Below are 17,042 nucleotides of genomic sequence, written 5' to 3'. Positions count from 1 at the left end.
TCCATAGTCAATCAGGGAAGCGGTGACAAAACAAGAAATGGAGTTTAGATGCCAGTTGATTCTCAGACTTATTCTCTCCTATAAAAAGGTTAGTGACATTTTTCATGAAATAACACTAGTAGAACCCACAAGATTGGTAGCCATGTTGCCTTCCTTACCTTCCCCTGACTTTCTTTTCAAATCTCTTTATAGAGTAACTGTTGAGCACTGAGCCTTTTCCCCGGAAATATTCTTTTAACAATGCAAGGCCAGGCGCGGTGGCTCATGCCTGTAATCCCAGCACTTTGGGAGGCCGAGGCAGGTGGATCACCTGAGGTCGGGAGTTCGAGACCAGCCTGACCAACATGGAGAAACCCTGTCTCTACTAAAAATACAAAATTAGCCGGGTGTGGTGGCACATGCCTATAATCCCAGCTACTACGGAGGCTGAGGCAGAAGAATTGCTTGAACCTGGGAGGCAGAGGTTGCGGTGAGCCAAGATCGTGCTATTGCACTCCAGCCTGGGCAACAAGAGTGAAATTCCGTCTCAAAAAAAAAAACAAAAAAACAACGCAACTTTGTCTGTTCTAAAACAAAGAGATCCCAGGCATTCAATGTGCATTCTAAAAAGTGAGATGCTGAGACATGGGAGGAAAGTGACTTTCAAATAAGCACATAATGATCAGGTAATCTTCTCTCTCCCTTTCATGCTGAGAACAGTCACAAATTTTTCATTCCTGAGAATCTTGTTCCCAAATTGACAATGCTTCAATAAGCACCTTTTTGTGCTTTCTTCTTAATCAAGTAGAAAGAAAAACCATCATAAATACAAGAGGAGTATTTTCCCCTCTAGTCAAAAGTGTGTAGCCAGGAGCCCCAGCACTCTTTCCAGAGAGATAGTATGGTTCTAAACTATCACTTAGGCGACTGAGCACAGTATTTGGATAGAAGGATGCTTTGTATCAACCATGCCAATTAAAAAAAATCATTGAAGAAATCTAACATGCACTTTAGTAACAGTGAAGAACTAGTAACATTAGGATATATTCTAACACCTAAAATTAGGATAAAATCTAACCGAATATTAGTAATATCAGGTTAGAGTACTTCCACTTAATAGGAACTGGATATGAGCAGAAGTTCTTTGAGAGAAAACTGAGGATCAGAAGTGTAAACATTTGTCTAAGGCCATAAACTGAGTTTCCACTGGAATCAGGATTTAATTCCACAATGCACTTTATCTTCTTAATTCTGGCTACTATTCTCATCTCAGAGAGAAGACTCATTACCCTTGAAAAACTCCTCCTGAAGGGGTCAATGTGAGAAAGAGGAGGCAGGCCACTTGAACAAACTGTCTGCCATATAGCCACACACAGTAAACAAATCTCATAGAAGCTTTTGAAACAAAAGCAACACTATAAAGAGATAAAACTTAGCTTTACTAATAAGTTAAATCAGAAAAGAAAAAGACAGATCTAGAAGACACTATTTCCAAAACATGTATTCTATAAACTGAAATGGAAATGCAAGTGGCCAGCTTTATTTTCTTCTTTCACTGGCCAAGGGGGAGTGATGTTTCATGCAGGGCCACTTCACCACCAAGGACTCTGACCGCTTCTCCGCCTCCAGGACCAGCACTGAGGCCAATTTCACCTTGATTCTGAATGTCTCCCACTTTGGTGCAGGGCCATTTCACCACAGAAGACTCCGACCACTTCTCCACCTCCAGGAAGAGCACCGAGGCTGATATCACCTCCATTCTGGTGGCCTTCCACAGCAACTCACTGCTGGACCCAGACATCTTTGCTGAAGTCAGTTGACTGGACAGTACAGTGCAGGATCCATGTGTGGCGCAGGGAAATGTACCAGTACCAGTAGGTGTGGGCCAGGTACAAGATGCTCTGCGTGGTGTCCCCAACCCGCTCCTGTACACCTGGCAGGTGAACAAAACGCTCGACCTGAGCAGCATCTCCTTCCCCATCTACAACCATGGTGGACACCCCCTCTACCTGACCAGCTTCTTTAGAGGACACATCTTTGGGGACAGCCTAGGAATGGGCCAGTTACTACTGCAGGCCAAAACCATGCAGCTGCTGTACTGCCTGAACCCTGAGCACCCTGAGGACTATGTGCAGAGCAAGCAGTGGCTCACCCATTTCCTTGATCAATTTAGTAACATTAAGAACAGCCTGACCTTGAAGAAAATTGAGGTGCCTGGTGGTTTGGGTTTACAGGCAGGCCAGGAGAAGGTGGGAGGGATGAGGAAGATTTGCGCCCAGAACCCTAACAAAAGTACTGCATGACTACTTTATAGGGTCCTTGCCTCAAAGCTGGGTTTGCTCTGCTGTATTTGGTACTCAATCCAATTTTCTTAACACTGACAAATTCCAGAAATCATGAATCCTGGGTAACATTGTGGTCGATAACACAAATCCTGTGTCCACCAGATGGGCCGGTTCAGTATGGACACTAATCTTCACATTTAATTTTGGGGTTTGGTTTCTAATCCAATTACAGTACTTTGAAATTCTACTTTTAGTTAAAGTCTTTGCTGGCTTTGGGGAGCCTCCTAAAACTTGTTTGGAGCTCGCTGGGATTAAAAAAGAAAAACAAACTTTTAAGTAAAAGTTAACGGTGTTAAGGTAACTAGCTCAGCATTTTTCAAGTTAGATACATATGAAGCACCCGGCTTAGCGTGACGTACATGTCAGCTGTTCAGCTATAGCTGGGTCAGCAACCCTATTAAGACTTATAAATAGAGGAGCAGTGGTGTTGGCAGTGTCAGGGCACGTCCCCACCCGGGGCAGCAGCCACAGCGTTCATCTGCCTGTGGAGGAAGAGGCAGCCTTGGCGGGTCAACTGGGTTGCTCCAAGTGACATAATGTCAGTGATTTTGATGGCTGAAGTGTTTTGCCTTGTGTACATACTAGAGTTTCTTGATGTCTTCATTTGTGGATGGACAGGTTCTTCTGTGTTGCTCCAAACGACGTAATTTCATTATTTTGGTAGCCAAAAAGCATTTCCCTTCAGTATATATACCAGAGTTTCCTGATCCCTTCATCTGTGGATGGACAGGTTCCTCCACGTGGTTGCTGATGACAGGGTTTCCTGAAGCTTTATGGCTGAAGAGTACACCATCATGTATCTAATATGGCAGTTTCTTTACCACTTCATCTGTGGATGGACAGGTTCATGTGATTCCTACATTTCTGGAAGAAGCAAATACAGAACAGAGCTGGAAGATAAATGCCTAAATCAAATCATTGCAGATTCTCACTCAAGATGAGCTCATAATCCCAAATAATAAAACATATGATCAATGAGAGAGAAGAGAAAATGTGAGCAACCAGATTTGATCTATCTGAACAAGAATATAATAAGCATAATTAAACAAATTAAGGACATAAAAGTATAAAGTAGAAATCAAGAAATAGATTTGCAATAGAACCAAACAGAACTTCTAGAAGTAAAATTACACACACAGAGAATCTAAGGCCTGTTGGTCATACTGAGCAGCAGACTGAATACAGCTGGAAAGAATTAATACACTTAAAGATAAAACCAAGGAAATTAACCAGGAGGCAGCACAAAGAGATAAAGCTGTTGTCTAAACATGTCTTTATTTTGTCCTGTTGAATTACTAAATTAGATAGCTAGAAAGAGACTTGTAAGTTTACTGTTGTATTCCCTTGCACAGTTGATATATTATAGACTTTCTTTTACTGTAAAAAAAAAAATAAAGACTTATAAATAAGCCTGGTGAAAGAGACACCTGCTGGAAAGAGCCTTTGAAGACCAGGCCCACCTCAAATGATATTTATGCAACTGAAACAGTAAAAGACACCAGCCTAATAAAAATTTACAAAAAGTTATAATATTTTTTCTTTTCTTTTCTTTTTTTTTTTTAAACAGAGTCTTGCTCTGTTGCTCAGGCTAGAGTGCAGTGGTGCAATCTCAGCTCACTGCAACCTCCACCTTCCAGGTTCAAGTGATTCTCACACCTCAGCCTCCCGAGTAGCTGGGATTACAGATGTGTACCAGCGCACCTGGTTTTTTGTATTTTTAGCAGAGACAGGGTTTCACCATGTTGGCCAGGCTGGTTTCAAACTCCTGACCTCAGGTGATCTGCCCACCTCGACCTCCCAAAGTGCTGGGATTATAGGAGTGAGCCACCACACCCAGCCAAAAGTTATAATTTCTACAGCTATTAATGAGAACAAGATATCACAGTTTTAGGTTGGGCACAGTGGCTCATGCCTGTAATTCCAGCACTTTGGCAGGCTCAGGCAGGTAGAGTGCTTGAGCCCAGGAGTTCGAGATCAGCTTGGGCAAACTGGTGAAACCCCATCTCTACTAAAAATACAAAAATTAGCCAGATGTGGTGGCACACACCTGTAGGTGTCTTGCTGTGTTTTCCAGGCTGGCCTCAAACTCCTTGGATCAAATGATCCTTCTGTCCCAGTCTCCCGAGTAGCTGGAAGTACATCCATGTGAATCCAGAAGGAAACTACTAGAGTTAATAAATTCAGCACAGCTTCAGGATACAAGATCAACACACAAAAATTAGTTGTTTTTCTGTACATGTGCAATGAACAATCTAAAAAGCAAATTAAGAAGGCAATTCCATTTAAATAGCGCTAAACAAATAAAATGCTTAGGAATAAATTTAACCAAGGAAGTGAAAGACCTGCATGCTGAATACTACCAAACATTGGTAAAAGAAACGTAAAAAGACCTAGGTAGATGGAAAGATCCTTAGTTCCTGGGTTAGCAGACTCAATATTGCTAAAATACCAGTCCTATTCAAAACAACCTATAGATTCAACACAATCCCATCAAAATTCTGAGAATCATTTCTCCCCCCAGAAATAGAGAAGCCAATCCCTAAAATTGCAAGGAGTCTCAGATGACCAAAATAATCTTGAAAAAGAAGAACAGAGTTGGAGGACTCAGTATTATTCAGCCATAAAAAGGAATGAAGTTCTGATACATGCTACAAGGATGAACCTTGAAAACATTATGCCTAGTGAAATGAGCCAGTCACAAAAAGACAAACATATAGTTCCACTTATATGAAATCTTTAGAATAGGAAAGTTCACAGAGACAAAGGAGATTAAAGGTCAACTGGCAATGCGGGGCTGGTGGTGATGGGGAGTTACTGCAGAAAGATAACAGAGTTCCTGTTTGGAGTGATGAAAAATACTTGGGAACAGACAGTTGTGATGGCTGCATGACAGTATGGATATAATTAATGCCACCAAATTATACATTTAAGAGTGGTTATAATAGCATATTTTATGTCATACATATTTTACCACAATAAAATATTTTTCACAAAGTAAGAGATTTAAAAACTCATAAAAGCTTTTTACCTGAAGCATGATGTGACTGCAAGCAGTCTGATGAGAACATATGCCAGGTGAAAACAAAGGGATCGCTGTCATAGACGCTGTCTCAAATTCCAGTTGTCTGGAAAGCGATGTAAAGTGGACTGCCTGCCACAAAAATGTACTCAGGTAAATAACTTTTATTTCCAGTATTTGTGTGTGAGTTACAAACACTATTGAAATACTTTATGTTAGTGACAAAACAATATGTTAAAATTCAGTAAAAGATCAAAATACATGGATTGTGATTTTAGAAGAGAGAAAATAATGTAGATTTGCTTCTTCCCACAAATCTATGAGTTCCTCCTAAAGTTTCTTTCAGATTCAAAGTTTAAATAAAACTCCTGAATATACAAAATCTGAATTTGCAAAAAAAGAAAAAACAAAAAGGAGCTCTTGGCTGGGCGCAGTGGCTCACGCCTGTAATCCCAGCACTTTGGGACGTCAGGGTGGGCAGATGACTTGAAGCCAGGAGTTCGAGACCAGCCTGGCCAGCATGGTGAAACCCCACTCTACTGAAAATACAAAAATTAGTGGTAGCACGTCTGTAGTCCTAGCTACCCCGGAGGCTGAGGTGGGCGAACTGCTTGAACCTGGGAGGTGGAGGCTGCAGTGAGCCTAGATGATGCCACTGCACTCCAACCTGAGTGACAGGGTGAGACTGTCTCAAATTTAAAAATAAAACAAAAGAGCTCTGCCTTACAGAATTCCAAAAAAGATAAGTAGACAGAGTGATCGCATTTGAAAATATCATCATTTGATAACCACCACAGTTAGAATGGCAGGATCATACATTGTCCTTTTTGCTTGTCACAGGCAAGAAGTATCAATGGATGCTAAAATAAGAGGACAAAAAATACGATGAAAAGGAGTACATCTAATATAGTTTCAATGTATCTCTCCAAAACAAACATATTCATTACAAGGGAAATATAATAACTTCACAGAGGAAAAAGTTGGCATATATCACACAGAGGAAAAAGTTGGCATATATCACCCAATAGTAACCAAAGTCCCACCACCAGTAAATGGGACAAACAGACACCATATGCCTCCCGACATTGTGCTTGAGAAACCCTTCTGTGGAATTCCTGCCAAAAGCACATAACCTGAATCCAACCATAAGGACACTCTGGATATATATGTAAATTATAAAGGGCATTCTACAAAATAATTATTTACTCTTCAAAAATATCAAGGCCCTGGAAAGATAAAGACTGAAGAACCGTTCAGATTAAAAGAAACTGAAGACTGGCCAGGAGCAGTGGCTCATGCCTATAATCCCAGCACTTTGGGAGGCTGAGGCAGGTGAATCACCTGAGGTCAAGAGTTTGAGACCAGCATGGCCAACATGGTGACATCCAGTCTCTACTAAAAATACAAAAATTAGCCAGGCGCAGTGTCATGCGCCTGTAATCCCAGCTACTTGGGAGGCTGAGGCAGGAGAATCACTTGAACCTGGGAGGCAGAGGTCGCAGTGAGCCGAGATCGTGCCATTGCACTCCAGCCTGAGCGACAGGGCAAGACTCCAACTCAAAAAAAAAAAAAAAAAGAGACTGAAGAGAAATAACTAAATTAATGTATGATCCTGAACCCCAAACAATTATTTTTCTTTTGCTATATAGGACATTAATGGGACAACTGATAAAATCTGTGCAAAGACAATAGAGTTGTATCCATGTTGACTTAAGAAATATACAAAGCATGTAGACATTAAAGACATCACGTCTGCAAGCCTACTCTCAAATAATTCATTTTAAAAAAGAAATCAGAAAAACAGCCAATGCATTTTTTTAAAAGAATACTGTGTGTGTATGTAGAGAATGATAAAGCAAATGTGACAAATATTAACATTTGGATGGAGTAATTTAGTAGGATACACAAGAATTATTTCTCCTATTTTTACAAATATGAGTGAAAAAACTCATATTTTTTCAGACATACAATAAAGGTAAACAAATAAAGGCAGTTAAGATAAACTATTAGTTTTCCCTAATAATACTGCTAAGATCATCTTCACTATAATCTCATCAGATCATCAAATTTCAAAGCTCGGGGAAAAAAAAGTATTGTGTCCCCACAACCTCCCAATTTACAGATGAGGTTAGTAAGTCGAGATTACACCTAATTCAAGGCAAAGCCAAGACTATTACCTAGCTCTGACTCAGCTCAGCTACCTTTCAACTATTCCAAGCGGTCTTTTCATTCCTTTACATTCTTGTCTACGGTCTAAACACATGATACCAAAATACTTACCTCTATCTTCTCATATACTCTTATAAGTTAGTGTGACTAACCACTTTCAGACCATCTAAATTTTATATTTAAAAGGCATTTAAGTATCATTGCTCCTAACAGTCCTTAATAACTAATATCAATACATATGCAAAGATCAGAATACATGTCAAACACTGTAGCAAAAGCTGAACATACAAAATTAACGTACTCTACTGTTAGGTACATGAAGACAGACACCAATTTTATGTTATTCAATATTATAACCCCACCTCTTAGTAATAGTGCATGGCATACAGTAAGTACTCAAATAACTGTTGTACATTGCAAAATAAAAGACAATCCATAATACAGGAAAGAAATGTGTGTACAGATAACCATAATATCAGTAGTTTTGATAAAGTCTCATGAGACAACAGAAAAGGAAATTATTTTCTCTTGGTAAGATCTAGAAAGGCCTCAGAGATTTAATGATACCAAAGTTAAATCTTGAAGGACAAAATGTCAACAGACATGGAGGTGGTGGGGTGGTAAGAGGAAGGTAGAAGAATTTAGATAAAAAAGCCCAAAAGCAACAAAATATTAGACATTTCTATTGAATTTTTAAACACAGGCTTACCTATTGTTGCTGCAAGTTCTGGATCAAAGGTATCATCTGTGAACCTCAAGAGCAGGCTGAAAGAGATACTAAAAAGACAGGTTAGGAATTAGAATTTTTCTTTCTAATCATATGATAAGTGTGTTCATGATTATTATATCTCATCACAATTTATTAAATGCAAATAAAAATAACTGATGGAGGCCCGCTCCCAGGAATACTGCCTCAGAGCAGGCATACAGAGAAGAATTAAATTACTAGAAAGGCAATTTAAAAACTGCCAAGAGCAGCCAGGCGTGGTGGCTCACGCCGGTAATCCCAGCACTTTGGGAGGCCGAGGTGGGTGGATCACAAGGTCAGGAGATCAAGACCATCCTGGCGAACATGGTGAAACCCCATCTCTACTAAACATACAAAAAAATTAGCCAGGCGTGGTGGCGGGCGCCTGTAGTCTCAGCTACTCGGAAGGCTGAGCCAGGAGAATGGCGTGGACCCGGGAGGTGGAGGCTGCAGTGAGCCGAGATCGTGCCACTGCTCTGCAGCCTAGAAGACAGAGCGAGACTCTGTCTCAAAAAAAAAAAAAAAACTGCCAAGAGCAAAGTAGTTTACTATTAAATATATTCCCCATACTCTCCTATACAATCCCCCAAGTTCAAAAGGTGGGGTTTTTTTGTTGTTCTTTTTAACTGTTCTGATGTCCTGAGAAAATGATACTAGCAACATGTCATACTTTAATTGACATGGATGAAAAGGGAAAAATAAAGTTTCTTGGAATGAAACAAAGTAACTCAAAAAATCTGACGTGTAATCCACTTTAAATTCAAGCACAAACAGAAAGATATCAAAGCCTAGCATTCTGTAACATGCAGTATGGCTACTGCCTAAGTGGGAAGAAAAGACACAGTAAAAAGGTAAAAAAAAGATCACAGGACAGAGTAGGTATACTCAGGCAAACACCAAGTAGGGTTTATAAAAACAAGTAGGCAACTGGAAGCTATTGAAGGCTTTTAAAGAAAGTTATGACAAGAAGTACTCTTTGTTTTGAAAAGTTAATGCCAACAAAAAATGGAAGAACACTCAACAGAAGTCAACTGCCCATGGTTATGGCGGGAGAGAACAAAGGACTAAACTTAGGAAATGGTAAGAAACTAGAAAGGAAGAATAAAAGCAAAAGACACCAGATTAGAAGGGTACTCTAAGATTTTCCATCTTCCAGAATTATTTTACTTACTATGAAGCAGAAGTGTCAATTAGAAGCTCCTCAAAAATAAAAGCTAACGTTAAAGCCCTAAATTTTAAAATCATTCAATCTTCCCTCGTTAACTTCTACAGTCTGTTCTGTTGATCTGTTTTTATTAATAATATCAAAGAAACAGTCATCAGATGTCTAAAATTATAGAAAAATCTTATGAATATTTCTAATATTCTAATTTCTAATTAGATTGTAATATTCATAAGGTTGTGATTACTGCTGCTACCGATATGTTTTGTCCACAGAGTATTTCGCAAAACATAATGGCTTCCTGGTAGTTTCCAAACCCAGTGTCATTAATTATATTTGAAGGATTAACTCTACCTTACTTGGTTTTCTTGTGTTTACCATAAAACGAGCACCACAGAATCAAAGTATAACAGGAGGGTTAAATTCTAGAATTCTCTATTTAACATCTTAACTATATTTACTTACTCCAAACATAAGTTAGGTGACAGCACTAAGACTCTAAAATGAAACCTATAAAAATTTTCTTCTCTCCCAATACTCAGTTACCCATAATTTAAAAATAGAAAAGATATGTGGTCACCACAGAAAAGATTACTACAAAAACGTAAGTTAACATAACGTTGTAGAATAGTTGTAATAATAATAATACAAGTAATAATGATATTGGGTATTATTTATTGAACATATGACAATGTACAGACAAAAAGCCAGAGGTTTTTCTCTCACGGTTGCTAATCCTTACAACCACCATTGTCATTAACGGTACTTTGTCAGGAGAGGCAGGAAATTGGTGGTATGGTGTGAAGTAACAAATTTTAATACAGGCTCTGGGTATACATCAGATCTTAGCAAGGGCTACCCTGGTAGCCCAAAATGTATTCTAAATTCTATGTGTGCATTTTTCTAGGCAGAGTCCATTTCTCTATTTATTAGACTTTGAAAGGGGCAGAGAGTCCATTTCTCTATTAGATTTTGAAAAGAACTGGCAATCTCAAAATGATTAAGAAGCACCCTTGTTTCTTAAGAGACAGGGTCTCACTCTGTCACCCAGGCTGGAATGTGGTGGTACAATCTTAGCTCACTAATCCTCCCACCTTAGCCCCCCAAGTAACTGGCATGACAGGTTAGCATCACCATGGCTGGCTATTATTTTTTTAATTTTTCAGTTTTTTAGAGGCATGGCCTTGCTATGTTGCCCAAGCTGGTCTTGAACTCCTGGCCTCAAGTGATCCTCCTTCCTCAGCCTCCTGAGTAGCTAGGATTACAGAATGAGCCACCGCACCTGGTAGAAGCACCATTCTTACAGTATTGTATATTTACACCTTCATATTTCAAAGTTAAAGGAGTAAAATGCTTTCCATGCAGACGTAGAGATGGAAGGAGTAACTACCACCATGGCACTTAGATAAGACCAAATTTAAAACAAACAGTGTGATTATAACTAATCTGTATTTCTTTATCTACAAATGAAATTCACCAAAATGAATGGCAAGGCTAGGAGAATAGGAGGGACAGCAATTTACGTAATAGGCCTATCTAATCCTTTCCAGTTCTTGATACACTCTGCTACCTCTGCCTCACTGGGTCTAGCCACAGAATTGGAGTCTTGGCCGGGCGCAGTGGCTCAAGCCTGTAATCCCAGCACTTTGGGAGGCCGAGACGGGCGGATCATGAGGTCAGGAGATCGAGACCATCCTGGCCTACACGGTGAAACCCTGTCTCTATTAAAACCTACAAAAAACTAGCCGGGTGAGATGGCAGGTGCTTGTAGTCCCAGCTACTCGGGAGGCTGAGGCAGGAGAATGGGGTAAACCCGCGAGGCGGAGCTTGCAGTGAGCCAAGATCGCGCCACTGCACTTCAGCCTGGGCGACACAGCGAGACTCCGTCTCAAAAAAAAAAAAAAAAAAAAGAATTGGAGTCTTATACATTCAACACTAGATAGGGTTTGAGAGGTTTCTATTTCAAACCCCTCACTTTTGAAATGAAGGCCTAGAGCATTCAAGTATCACACACAAGGCCACACAAGTAGTAGCCCCAGTTTCATAATCCTGATCTCCTGATTACTACCATATACCCTTTGGACTCCAACGCCAAGAAATAAACTAGAAAGTAATCCACTACTTTGGCTTAAAGATATCCTTCATTGTACAATAATTCCCCAACAACATGAGCAGTATTTCACTTCCACTAGTTCCAGCTCTGTAAAGAAACAGAACAAACTTGGTAAAAACCACCCTTTAAGATCACATCCATGACAAATGTTTCTGTACTAACTCACTTTAAATATAGACTTCTATTTTAGTGGAGTCATTTATTCTTATCCAGAAAGGTGATTACGTGTTTAAAGTTCTTTTCCATAGCATATTACATAGGACAATAATGTATATCTAGCCAGACAAATAAGACAACTTTCTCACTAAATGCAGTCCTTTCACGGAAGAGGTAAAGTGTCAAAATTTTGCAGTGAGCAACTGATAATCCACCCCTACGCATTGAGGGAAAAGTTTTAAAAAGATCAGGCCTAAATACAATTTGTTTCTGGGGAGTGAACTAGAGAGACTGATAAACCCATTCAACAGAACTTATTTTAAAAAGGGACTCTCAGCTGAGTGCCATGGCTCATGCCTGTAATCCCAGCACTCTTGAGAGGCCAAGGCTGGAGGATGGCATGAGCCCATGAGTTTCAGAATAGCTTGGGCAACATAGGGAAATCCCATCTACAAAAAAAATTTTTAAAGTAGAGCCGGGTATGGTAGCTTATGCCTATGATCCCAGCATTATGCAAGGCGCAGCTTAATGTCGTTTCTTTTACTTTTTTATTAGTCGGCTGTGGAAGAACTCCTGGATCTTGTGACTGCTGGAAAATTTCGCTTTACTGTAAGTGGTCCACAGCTGAAGCAGTCGGACCACCTTTGAAAATAAAGTGTAATTGTTATTTTTCATTTTGCCACATCCTATGGAGACAAAAGATTAGTGTTGCCTTTTCATTTTTTATTTTTTTCTTGGGGAAAATAATATTGACAGTGGAGTTGAGTATAAGGTAAGACATGGATCTAGGTGGATGTTGCTAGAGGGTTGTGATTTCATCCAGGTCTTGCAACATAGTTCTCCAGGTGAAGTCATTCTTGCCGTCTGATTATGAGTAGGTTATGTTCAAGGCCGTCCTGATCCTTAAACCACATTTACACTCCAGGGGCTGTAATCAGTTTCATATTTTAGCTATAGCTTCTGATACACATATCTTTTTTTTTTTTTTTTTTTTTTGAGACTGAGTCTTGCTCTGTTGCCCAGGCTGGAGTGCTGTGGCGAGATCTCAGCTCATCGCAACCTCTGCCTCCCAGTTTCAAGCGATTCTCCTTCCTCAGCCTCCTGAGTAGCTGGGATTACAGGTGTGTGTCACCACGCCCAGTTAATTTTTGTGTTTTTAGTAGAGACAGGGTTTCACCATGTTGGCCAGGCTGGTCTCGAACTCCTGACCTCAAGTGATCCACCCGCCTCAGCCTCCCAAAGTGCTGGGACTACAGGTGTGAGCCACCGCGCCTGGCTGATACATATCTTTCAAATAAATTGTTATTCATGTAAGATTTTACAAATAGAGGTATCCTTATACAAAATAGAATGAAAGCTTTCCTCATGTAACTTTTAAAATTACAAAGTTTTATACCTATGTAACCTGCACGTTCTGCACATGTATCCCAGAACTTAAAGTATAAATAAATAAATAAGATTACAAAGTCAATTTTTTAGCTACTTCAGGGTTTTGAAGCTTACTATGTAATAGATTCTGAAATTTTTTGTATTTTTAAAGTTTGACAATACATTTTTCCAGTACTCCTCACTTAATGTACTCTGTCTACTGTAGTCAGAGGGATTTGCACATACCAAGGAATAGAATAATGAAACACTATGGGTAAGCAAACCAGTATGATTTCTGTGTGTGTGTGTAAAAGGGATGAATAAAATTATTTACATGATCATCTGTTATTGCACGTACATATTTGAGGGTTGAAACAGGCCAGGAATGGGACCTAAGGCGTCACGAAACTTCCCGAGGACATTATGTATTTAGAGAAGGCCCCACAGAAACCCTCAAGTGGCAAAGTTACGTCTTCTGGGTCTCGGGGTGACAGGCAGCCTGAACCCCGGGCTGCTCGAGGCGAGGCGCCCCCCGGCCAGATTCGGGCCCAAACCAGCCCGCCACGCCCTGAGCTCCGCGCAGCAAACCGGCCGGCGGAGCGGCGGCCCTTGGAATGGTGTTTTCTCGGCGCCACAGGAGGGGGAGCGACCCAGAGAACTTGGGCCTGGCAGAGGCCGGGAACCAGGCAGGCGCGGGTGGGGAGAGGGGAGCAGAAGCCGCAGGAGAGCGCGGCCCAGAGGCCGAGGAGGGCGCCAGCGGGGCCCACCCCAGCCCCGCCGCCATCGTGGACGCTTGCAGCGGTTAAAGGTTCCCATCGCGGCCCAAGAAACAGCGGCCACGTAGGCAGAAAGAGCCCAGCCACCCTCATCACGGCCCGTGCGCCCGCCTCACCTGTACTTGCCCACCCCACTCTCGCCGATGATGAGGCTCTTCAGGGTGCAACACGCCCTCGTCCATGCTAACCCCGCTGCACTCCGAGCACAGCTGACCACCTCAGTGAGCCTCTCAGGTATTCAGCAGCGGGAGCTGCTGCGCATGCGCGCGCTCCACGGCCGCGCACACCCAGAATTCCCCCGCCTCTTTCTGGAAGGCGTGTTCCTTATGTGTCTTAGCTGGTGCGGGGGGAAGGGGGGTTCTAATTCCGCCCCGACCTCAACCCAGCTCTCTGTCGTGTCAGTGAGAGAGGACTGAGTCAGGAGACTATCAATCTGTTTTATTTCAGCAAGTGTTCATAACAGCTGTATTGCGGTGTGAAATGCACTGTGCTTGAAGACTGTTACCTTAAATTTAGGTCCAACTCTACCATAATGACTGCCTTGTCATTCTACTCAGCCTTCTGCGCCTTTCTCCATCTCAGAGAAAGACACAAAGGCTTCTTAGAACAACTGCTTCTTATTGTTATGAAGGTTAAATGAGTTACTTAGGGAAGACAGATTGTTAACCACAGTGCTGTATAAACGGTGTGATCAGGCATTAACTTGCTGGCTTCCCCTCTGTTAGAGTGGGGAGCACCCTTTATACATTAATTCATCTAGAAAGGGAGGTATAGACTTCAGGTAGGTCAGGTGCATATAAACTTCTGGTGGTGCAACTTCAAACCAACTCTTCTTCCTCGTAAGAATTGCTGCGTTCCAACTGCAGGAAGTGTATGTCTACACCTTGCCTCTTGCATTAAGTTCTAAATCTTAGTGAAGACGCCAAACCTCATTCATAAACTTAGCACAGTGCCTGGTACGTGGCAGACACTCAATAAACTTCCGTAATTTTGTCTTATCTCCTTATACCTGCAGTTAATGTCATATACAATAGATATTTGATTAAAGAATACACACACATAAAGCTTAGCCGGGTGCTGTGGCTCATGCCTGTAATCCCAGCACTTTTGGAGGCCTAAGCAGGTGGATCACTTGAGCTCATGAGTTCGAAACCAGCCTGGCTAACATGTGAAACCCCGTCTCTATTAAAAATACAAAACTTAGCTGGGTGTGGTGGTGTGCACCTGTAATCCCAGCTCCTCAGGAGCTGGAGGCAGGAGAATCGCTGGAATCTTAAGAGGTGGAAGTTGCAGTGAGCAGAGATCATGCCACTGCACTCCAGCTTGGGCGACAGAGTGAGAGATATCGTGTCTCAAAAACAAAAAATAAAACGTAGAACAAGTTAAGAAATTACTTGTTGGCCGGGTGCGGTGGCTCAAGCCTGTAATCCCAGCACTTTGGGAGGCCGAGATGGGTGGATCACGAGGTCAGGAGATCGAGACCATCCTGGCTAACACAGTGAAACCCCGTCTCTACTAAAAATACAAAAAAACTAGCCGGGCCAGGTGGCGGGCGCCTGTAGTCCAGCTACTCGGGAGGCTGAGGCAGGAGAATGGCGTGAACCCGGGAGGCGGAGCTTGCAGTGAGCTGAGATCCGGCCACTGCACTCCAGTCCGGCGACAGAGCGAGACTCCGCCTCAAAAAAAAAAAAAAAAAAAAAAAAAAAAAAAAAAAGAATTACTTGTTAAATACCTGGAAAAGCTCTTTCACCAGATATCCAAATGGCTTCTTCGTCTCCTTCAGATCTTTGCTCAAACATTGCCTTCTTAAGGAGGCCTTCCCTGCCCATTCTACTGAAATATACAGATTCCTCCAGCATCTCTGAGGAATCCAGAAGCCTGGCATGCTGGCAAAAGGGTAAGAATTTCTTACCAGTCAGACTTCTGTCCTCTCTCTTTCTCTGTGCAAGTCAGTTGAATGAATAGTAAAAATCACCGTTTATCTCCTCTGTAAAGTTTTGATTAATGGAATGAAGGATTCATGAGGCTAATCTTAAGCTGTAGTGAATCTAGTGTGCTTTGTATGTCTTTCTGTGTTCTATAATGGAGGGGGTAACTTAGGATAGAACACAGGCTTAGGAAACCTGTAAGCCTGCTTTTCAAGATGGCCCAGCAAACTGGTCAGTTACAAACTTTGCTGCAGGTCGCTGAAAAAAAAAAAAACTGGATGAGGTTTCTCTCTCGTCTTGTATCTCCTTGTGAGAGGTGAAGCTGGCTGTGCTTCTGGGTCTGGTGGGGACTTGGAGAACTTTTCTGTCCGGCTAAAGGATTGTAAACACACCAATCGGCACTCTGTGTCTAGCTAAAGGTTTGTAAATACACCAATCAGCACTCTGTAAAAATGGACCAATCAGCACTCTGTAAAATGGACTAATCAGTGCTCTGTAAAATGGACCAATCAGCAGTACATGTGTGGGGCCAAATAAGGGAATAAAAGCTGGCCACCGGAGCCAGCAAGGGCAACCCACTTGGGTCCACTTCCATACTGTGGAAGCTTTGTTTTTTCCCTCTTCACAATAAAGCTTGCTGCCGTTCACTCTTTGGGTTCACACTACCTTTATGAGCTGTAACACTCACTGCGAAGGTCTGTGGCTTCATTCCTGAAGTTAGTGAGACCACGAACCCACCAGGAGGAACAAACAACTCCAATCGTGCCACCTTTAAGAGCTGTAGCACTCATTGCAAAGGTCTGCAGCTTCACTCCTGAAGTCAGCGAGACCACGAACCCACTGGAAGGAAGAAACTCTGGACAAATCTGAACATCTGAAGGAAAAAACTCTGGACACACCATCTTTAAGAACTGTAACACTCACTGTGAGGGTCCACGGCTTCATTCTTGAAGTCAGCGAGACCAAGAACCCACCGAAGGCACCAATTCTGGTCACATTTTGGCGACCCAGGGACTACCGCCTATCGCCAAATAGTGAGTACCATCGGACCCCTTTCGCTTGCTATTCTGTCCTATTTTTCCTTAGAATTCGGGCGCTAAATACCAGGCAGTTGTTGGCCAGTTAGTTGCAAGGGACTAGTGCGGCTGCCAGACTAAAGACATGGGTGTCAGGCTTTCTGGGAAAGGGCTCTCTAACAAGTCTATCCTGACTCTTGCCTCCGGGTCTTAACGTCTGTCTGACAAACTTCCTCTTGCCTCTCTTCTCCGAGGCTAGTCCT

At 41.9% G+C, this 17,042-nt stretch overlaps 1 long non-coding RNA gene across 2 annotated transcripts; it reads right to left on the bottom strand.

Moving 5' to 3' along the window:
* Window positions 1-1,397: 1,397 nt before the first annotated feature.
* Window positions 1,398-14,114, bottom strand: LOC117082725. Of its 2 annotated transcripts, XR_004436745.1 has the most exons (5): window positions 13,952-14,113; window positions 8,222-8,289; window positions 5,353-5,475; window positions 1,703-3,188; window positions 1,398-1,602 (listed from the first exon to the last, which is right to left on the bottom strand). It is a non-coding gene; the product is annotated as an uncharacterized LOC117082725 (long non-coding RNA). The 2 variants fall into 2 exon arrangements; XR_004436744.1 differs by having other exon boundaries at window positions 1,562-3,188; window positions 13,952-14,114.
* Window positions 14,115-17,042: the final 2,928 nt, after the last annotated feature.

The sequence above is a fragment of the Trachypithecus francoisi genome, unplaced genomic scaffold (assembly GCF_009764315.1).
Source record: "Trachypithecus francoisi isolate TF-2019V2 unplaced genomic scaffold, Tfra_2.0 Lachesis_group9, whole genome shotgun sequence".
Classification (NCBI taxonomy): domain Eukaryota; kingdom Metazoa; phylum Chordata; class Mammalia; order Primates; family Cercopithecidae; genus Trachypithecus; species Trachypithecus francoisi.
This window is presented reverse-complemented; position numbering and strand designations above follow the sequence as displayed.